At 41.7% G+C, this 8431-nt stretch overlaps 1 non-coding gene across 1 annotated transcript; it reads right to left on the bottom strand.

Moving 5' to 3' along the window:
- Nucleotides 1-6891: 6891 nt before the first annotated feature.
- Nucleotides 6892-6995, bottom strand: LOC127212520 (U6 spliceosomal RNA). Its single transcript, XR_007833563.1, has one exon. It is a non-coding gene; the product is annotated as a U6 spliceosomal RNA (small nuclear RNA).
- Nucleotides 6996-8431: the final 1436 nt, after the last annotated feature.

Raw genomic sequence — 8431 nt, 5'->3', positions numbered from 1 at the left:
TTCACTCAGTCCAGTACCCTAGCCATGTGGTGCCACTCCTATTCAGGAAATGCCTTCCCACTTACATTAACTCACAGGCACCCCCTCACAGGCAAACTTGGAGGGTAGGCTCCTAGGTGATTCTAGAGCAGTGGTTTTCAGTCTTCCTAATGCTCTACCCCTTTAATAGTCTTCTTCAAATCATGGTGATTCCCAGGTTTAAAGTTACTTCATTGCTACCTCATGACTGTAATCTCACAACTGTTATGAACTGAAATATAAATATTTGATGTGTAGGATATCTGATAGGTGACCACTGTTCTAGATCCTAGCAAGCTGACAGTATTAATCATCACATTTGCTTCAACCATAGCACACCATAAATGAAGTAAAAATTAATTTGCAGTTCATATCACAGATGAAGGCTCTCATTAGCACACAGAAGGCTTCTAGGAAACACAGTGGAAAGTACAAATAGCAATATTTGTATATGACCATGCGTCACAAAGGCACAGAAGAAGGAAAACAAACAAACAAAAAAAAAACCAAAAACCAAAAACAAAACCTAGAAGTAGCCCTAAAGAAATGGCAAACAAGTGTGAAATGCTGAAGCAGCATATTTATAGCAGAGTTTTTAGGTGGGTTGCTTTCAAATAGTGTGCTTTGTCCATGAGACTTTTCAGGAATAGACACTCTCATACATTGCAATTGGAAGTTGAAATGGATATAACCCAAATAACCTTGAAGAAAAGATTTAGTAATATTTATCAAAATTACAGATGACTTTCTCTTGCATCCGAAGTCTCATTGTTAAGAGTCTGGCCTACAGATAATCCTGTATGTGAGTACAAAATGATATATAGAAAAGTTGATTTGTTGTGACACTTTTTGTAATAGCCAAAAGCTGAGCGCCCAAAGGACTATAGCAAGACACGTGGCTGAGTAAAGTCTCATGCTTTCTTTAGAGTCAGTCATTAAAAACAGTGAAAAATAATGAAATGAAAACAGGTTGTTATGTACCTTTAAAAAAGGAGGAAATCTCTAGGACATAGCACTTCAAAATATAAAAATAACACTTTAAATTTTTAAGAACAATTATGTAATATATTGTCCGTGTAAGGAAATGGCTAGTAAGAATACACACGTGCACATATGTACACATACACATGTATGACACACTCACATGCTTATAACTACAAAAAAAAAACCAAACCATATATCTTTAAAAGCAACCCTTTCAGCCAGGTGTGGCGGCCCACACCTTTAATCCCAGCATGTGGGAGGCAGAGGCAGGTGGAACTCTGTGTGTTCAAGGCCTGCCTGGTCTACAAAGTGAGTCTAGGAAAGCCAAGGTTACACAAAGAAAAAGCCAAACAAAACAAAACAAAAACAAAAAAGAGGAAGATCTGTGTTGGAAGAGAAAAAGGTGACAGATTCTCTTGCCACTGCCCTGGGTATATCCCTGACCCTGAAAGTCCCTAGTTTCTGAAGGTGTGGAAAGTTAAAATGGGAAGCCCCTTGGAGGTAAATTCCTCATCCGCAAACATTGCGTACACAGGTCTCCAAAAAGTATGTGGCGGAGATTTAGGTACAAGGTTGCAACGTTGTAAATTTAGAGTTGGGAGAAAGATCAGGTAAAGTCTTGACTAGAGCAAGGGTTGTAGGCTTTTTCCACTAGCATCATATTCCAAAACTCTTATTAAATGCCTCAGGTGTATTAGAATGCCCCAAAGATGCCCCAAAGAATGCCCCAAAAATGCCAGTCCTGCTCGAGGGGGGGGGGGGCGGGGAGGGGAGAGAACTTGACAAAGATTATGGACGAATTATCAACGCCTAAGAACCCAGCTGTCTGCCAGGCAGGTGGCCCAATCCACTTGGGACAGAAACAAAGTTGAAATTTTTCTCCTCTGTCTTTTCGTAGGGTCATGTGACTTATTACCTATTAAAATGGAATAAATAAAATGCTTTAGCAAGAATGTGAACTCCAGGAAATTAAAGTAGGGGGTGAGGGGGGATTTATTTCAATCACAGTCAGTTAAATCCTGACACTGTTTCACTGTTTATGAAAAGGTGGCTGCTAACCAGTGACTCTGTGGTTCGCCCCCATCTAGTTGGCCAGGTCTTTGCGTGATCGGGCGCCACGTTCATGAGTAGGGAGGAACCCCACCAAGGCCTGAGAACTACTTAGCAAACAAACCAGGAAGAAGCATGGGAAATTCCATCTGGACGTATACGGAGTGCCCAAAGGATGCGGGCTGGAAATGTCAGCTTCGAATAAAACATTCACGGTGGCTCTCTATCGCGGTCCAGATGGGCCAGAGCTGTTCTTAAAGCAAGAAATACCCAATCGATCTGCTTTCTTTTCATGGTCTGTGGTATTAGTCAGCGTTCACTCAGAAGCCCACAGGAAGGTAGCTCCTCCTTATGAACCTCAAAGGGAGGATGCAATGCCAACCTGTCAGTTCTGTTCCTGTCATCTTCCTCAGGACCCATGCTCGGACCAGCGACTGTTAACGCTTCTGCGCACAAGCAAGAGATCGGGTGGATCCAACCTTTCTTTAACATTTTGCATACGATGCACGGTGATGTTTTAATTCATTAGCTAAAAGCGACACGATCTGATTTATTTTATCATCATCATCATCATCATCAGGTTTTTCTTTTTTACTATTTAATTAATTTATTTATATTACAATTCAATTGTTTTCCCATCACTTGTATCCTCCTGTTCCTCCCTCCCTCCCGCTTTCAGTGCTGTGGTGCATCCCTTTAATCCCAGCACTCAGGAGGCAAAAACAGGTGGCTCTCTGAATTCAAGGCCAGCCTGGTCTACTGAGAAACCCTGTCTCGAAAAACGATCTGATTTAAATGCCTCCTCAAGGGCCCTCAGAATCACGGGGATTAGTGAAGGATACTCTGTGTAGTAATTTCTGTTGGCTGACTCGAGGGCAGCAATGACCTCAGAAACAAGCTGCCAGCAGGTAAGGAAGTAGAAAGTTTTAGAATCAGGGTCTTTGGAAGGAGAATATGATTTGGATACCCCAAAGGCTCATGGGCTAAAGGTTTGGTCCCCAGCTGATGGTAGTTCTAGGGAGTACGGGAAATTTAGGCTGTTGGACCTGCGCAATGTAAGGAGTTCGTTCATTGTAGGCATGCTATGTTGGGACCCGGACCCTTTCTTTTCTTTTTCTGTTTCCTGGCTGCCATAGGTTCTGGCTAGCACCTGCTCCCTGTGATAACAATCTATCTGCCTTACAATAAGCCCATTGCAATGAGACTGCCAATCCTGCACTTAAACCCCTGAATTAATGAGTCAAAATAAACCTTTCTGTCTGATAAGCTTTTTATCTCCAGTATTTTGTCACAGTGATGAAAAGCTAACACGAAAACCTCCTTCTCCTTCTCTGGCCATTACTGAAATCTTAACCAGAGGGCTTGGCAGGCAAGGAGAAAGAAGGGCTTGCATTTGTAAGACTGAATTAAATTCTGTGTCTGACTGATATTTGACCTATCCCATCATTACTTGACAATACTAACGTTTCTTTGAGCACATAATAATAATAATAATAATAATAATAATAATAATAATAATAATAATAATAGTATGTGTTATTATTATGTATGTTATAAATGTGTTTGTGGCCATGTGTGTGCCTGCTCAGGTACATGTGTCTGCCACAGTACACATATGGAGGTCAGAGGACAACTTTCCACAGTCAGTTCTCTCCTCTTGCCTTTACCTGGATCTGGGGACTAAACTGGGCTTGCCAGGCTTATGTAGCAAGTGCCTTTACCCACTGAGCCATCTCACTGGGCGGAAATTGTAACTTCTGTAGTGATGAGGAGGCCAGCAAGCTGCAGGACATTTGAGCAAAGCTCTGAATAAATCCCAAGAGTCCACAGTAGCGAAGCAAGGTAGAGAAGCAGCCTTGCCAAGGCACCCAAGCCACATCAAAGTGCATGGGTTTATGAAGAACCATCTGAAGCCTGCTTAGGGCATTCGTTTTCATAATTCACTGATAATCTTCTATCTGTTAGGACACTGTTGGGAGCTAGAGACATAATGATATGATCAAACAGACATATCCCCAGCAGTGCAGGAGCTGCTTAGAGTGATAGGCTAGACAGGCATTAAATAAATACCCAGCCACAGACATCTTTTCGATGCTAAATACTACAAAGAAGTGCTCAGCGCTGTGGGAGAATATAGTCTTATATAGTGAGCATATTTGTCTTAATCAAAAGGTTGGAGCAGGTTTCTCAAGGAAGTGATACCTAACCTGTCTTGAAGTAGAGGTGAGAAGAAATTCAATGTGGCCAGAATAAAATATGTAAAACGTCTAGGGGTGAAAAAAAAAAAAAAAAGCACGGTTTATTTGGGAAAGAGACAGGCTTGGCACAACATGAGAGTGTTTTTGCACTACTAAGGACAATGGTTCTTTATTTGGCAACAAAACTGGCTGTATTTCAAGCACTTCTTCCCCGTAAGGTAGCCCAGGGTCTGCATGGCAATGACTGCAGAGCAGGTTAGGATGCGGAGGAAGTCTGAGCAGCAGCCGGGAGCTGTGCGTGTTTGGAAGTCAGTGAGCAGTTAGCTGCGTATTATTGCTTTCCGCTGAGTTGTAGGCTAGAATCTGCTCCTTTAAGCTTCTCGTGCTTTTTCGGCTACACACTTTGATTGGTTCGGGTTGAGTGCAAACTTCTGCTTGCATTCTCTCACCGCTTAATTTTGAATGGTTGCTCTTCTAGCATCTGTTGGGAAAGGTGAATTATTGTCCACTAGCCCATCAGAAGCCATCCTTTCACTGGTCGGAACTTTATGGTTAGAGATTTCACTCTTCCTACTTTTAGAGTCTCAAAGAAAAGCATTTTGTTCTTCCTTCTGTCCTTGTGTCCCTGCATCATCATGAGAAAAATATTTTCCCTTCGGATGGTTAGAAATTGACTCAAGGTGAAGCCTCTCTCCTTCCTTCCTCCCTCCCTTCCTCCCATCTCTTGTTGTTCTTCTTTTCTCTTTGTCCTTGATTCTAAGTCATTTTTGTTGGGGTCACAGAGCCCATTAATTTTTTTGGAACAGTTGCAATCTCTCAGAAGACTGCACTTACATATTTCACATACACATCAGCAAATTCTAAGCATTTCCTGGTACTACAGTAGAAGGAGGAAGTGACCACAGTTGCTAAGTGCTGATGCTGGCAGTGCAGAAATTGCTAAAATAACTCACAGAACAAATTGGAAGACCTGGCCAAGGGCTGGGTGGCCTGGAAATGTGTTCAGGGCTGTCGCCTTCCAGACATGTAGCTATGTGGACACATCTAAGAGTTTCTTGAACGTAATGACTCACACACTATCTCGGGTACCACAATGAGAGGCTGGTGCGTCCGTTCTGTATCTGTGCTGTTTACGGCTATGCCATCTCATGCTCTTCTGTCTTTTCCTTATGGCACCTGGGGAAATAGAATGTATATCTCCCATCACTCCCACACTATTGTCACAAACACTGTCTTAGGAGAAAGGATCAAGAAGGTGATGAGTTAGTTTAGGGATGAAGAAAAGTGTACCCAGTGCTTGCCCTCCCTCTCTCTGAAGCAGACCCTGAATGGGGTCCACTTTTAAATTAGAAGTAAGGCCAGGAAACAAGGATGGAAGGTAGGGAAGTAAAATGAGCAGAGAAAGGGAGCCAGCTGGGCATCAGTCTTGCTAGGGGGCTCCGGAACAGCGCTCAAGTACACTATCAAAAGGTGAAACCGATAGGCAGACATGGTGGCACTGAGACAGGAGAACTAATCAGATCATGAGTTCAAGGCCAGCCTGAGCTTCAGAGAGAGTTCTTACTTAGCCTTTCAACAACCATAGAAAGACCTTATCTTCATAAAAGAGAAAAGGAAACAGGAGGCATATAGAATAATGCCCCTATGCAAACATAAAAGTGAGCACATAGCAATGACTTTATTTGACTTGTCAATTATTAAGGGGGCAATAAGATGTCGCAATGTACTTAAATAAAAGTTTCCCCCATTTCCCTAATGGACAAAATCATTGGCTCTTACAGGAATGGAAATTATTTGCCTTGCTGTAGTGGAAGCCCTTATCAGCTCTACAGCCTATGTTCTACAAGTGACACTTGTGCCCCTCGTAGACTTGTCAAATATGCTTGGTGCTAAATAGTGTCTTCTAGGCATGACAGGGAAGCCACACCCATGAAACCTCAGAAATATGGTCATCTAAACAACAGCCACATAAGGGCAACCCCAGTTAGTATGTCAACACAGACAGGAGAGATCTCACAAGGCCCCATGCCTAGATGAACAACCACAGTCAGTGGCTGCTGAAAGGGGCAGATCAGTCTTCTCTGGAGATGAGCCCTTGATAGGATATACAGTCCCCATGGTCAGCTCTAAACACATGTGTAAATACAAGCAATACTAAATGGGTTTGGTAGTATGTGTGTGTGTGTGTGTGTGTATGTGTGTATGCTTGTGTGTAAAACAATAACAATTAATGAAGAAGAGGTCATGAATTTGAGACAGATAGGGGGAGACACTGCAGTGTTAGAGAGGAGGGAGGGGTGTGGAAATGATATAAATATAGTACTAAAATATAAAATTCTCAAATTTTAAAATTAAAAAATTTTAATTAAAATTTAAAAACCAATACTGAGTAAGTACCCCTACCCTCGTGGCCTTTACAGTGTAATGAGCTTATTAGTAATTTTCACAATATCCATGTTATTTAAGTCTTTACATTGCATAACTGTCAACATACAGAGAAAACTAACAAAAGAAAGGAAATTAAACATTTCCTCTCCTATTTTGATTACTTCCATTAAATTATTCCTTTATATCAGTCTATCAACATCTTAATCTTAGTGTTAATTTTGGTGTATATTTTGTGTACAAGTTTTCTTTTTTACAAAATATGGAACATTTCACAAATTTGCATGTCATCCTTGTGCAGGAGACATGTTAATCTCTGTATCTTTCCAATTTTAGTATGTGTGCTGCCAAAGTGATCACTGTGTACAAGTTTTCAATACACACATGTTCTTGGCAAATTCTTTCCTATGAATGTCATATCACAAGTATATTCAAAAGGAGAAGTTCAATAAATCTGAGTAGTTTGCCAAAAAGAATACTTAGTCAAATAATCAAAGTTGTACTTTTTGGAGGTGGGTGGTAGTGATGCACGCCTTTAACCCCAGCACTTGGGAAACAGAGGAAGGCAATCTCCATGTTCTAGACCAGCCTCATCTTTGGAGTGAGTTCTAGGACAGCCAGGGCCACACAGAGATACCCTGTCTCACAAAAAAAAAAAAAAGTTTTGTATCTTTGTAAAATAGACAAGAGTCTATAAAAAGTCAAACCACACCTAAGTATGTTTTCTGCTGATTTCACAATTGTCTTACGTCTTTGGGGCATTCTAGTAAAATACACTTGTCTGAGTAACTAATAAACCAGAGGAATTTATCACTCACAGTTCTGGAAGATGGAAACTCCAAGATCAAAATGCCAGGAGAACTGTCATCTTGTGTTAGGCCCATTCTTCACAGATGACAGTTTTTGTGTCCTCACTTGGACACAGTGCTAAACAGGCTTCGTCAAGCCATTTTAAAATAAGATATTCATAGTGGTAAGCCCACATTACTGGATCACTTCTGAAGAGCTTTTCCTATTAATACTATCACCTACATGTGCGTGTGCGTGTACATGTGTGTGTGTCTCCCTAGCCTAGCATTGACTGGGGACTTGAAATCCTCCAGACCTCCAGCTTTCTGTGTACACAGGCAAAGGACTATCTCTGACAGGAAAAGTAGAGAGGTCACAGGTGAAAGACAAGAGTAAATGCGGGAGGATGGAGAAAGGTGACACTGAGATCTGCGGCTCTGCCAATCCTTTTTGGGTACTTGTTTACTTGATATTTTACCTCCTTCACACTTCTTACAAGAATGTAAATTCCCCGAGGGCCAGGCATGTCAAGCTTAGCTTGTACTATCTCCCCAAATGTAGCCAATTGTGCAGCCCACGGTGGGCGATCAATAAATTGTTGATGGATATTGTTGAATAAATACAGACTGAGCCTTTGAGATGGGTTGCAGTGCTGGTTTAGAGGAAAGGAGTCTGAGAGAACTCTAAGAGGCTCCTGTAATCAGCCTTTGTGTGGTGTCCTTGGACATGATCAACTGAGATTGTTGCCAATTATTCCTTGGTCAACCTCCACCCACCCCTGTTGTGTTTACATCAAGAACAGAGGAACACAGAGTACGGAGTACTTGCATCATACTTGAAAATGACTAGTGTCACCATAGCATACCTCCCACTCCCTGCGAACCTCCGCGCATTACTCTCTATTCTGTTTTGTATGCTTTACAGGCCTTGTATACACACTCCAAGATGTGGGACAAAAAAAAAGCGTGAAATAGCAGAGAGACATTTTCTGTGGTGTGTGTGTGATG

Source organism: Acomys russatus, chromosome 30 (assembly GCF_903995435.1).
Source record: "Acomys russatus chromosome 30, mAcoRus1.1, whole genome shotgun sequence".
In the NCBI taxonomy this organism is placed as follows: Eukaryota; Metazoa; Chordata; class Mammalia; order Rodentia; family Muridae; genus Acomys; species Acomys russatus.
Note: the sequence above shows the minus strand (reverse complement) of the source record. Positions and strands in the feature narration are given on the sequence as shown.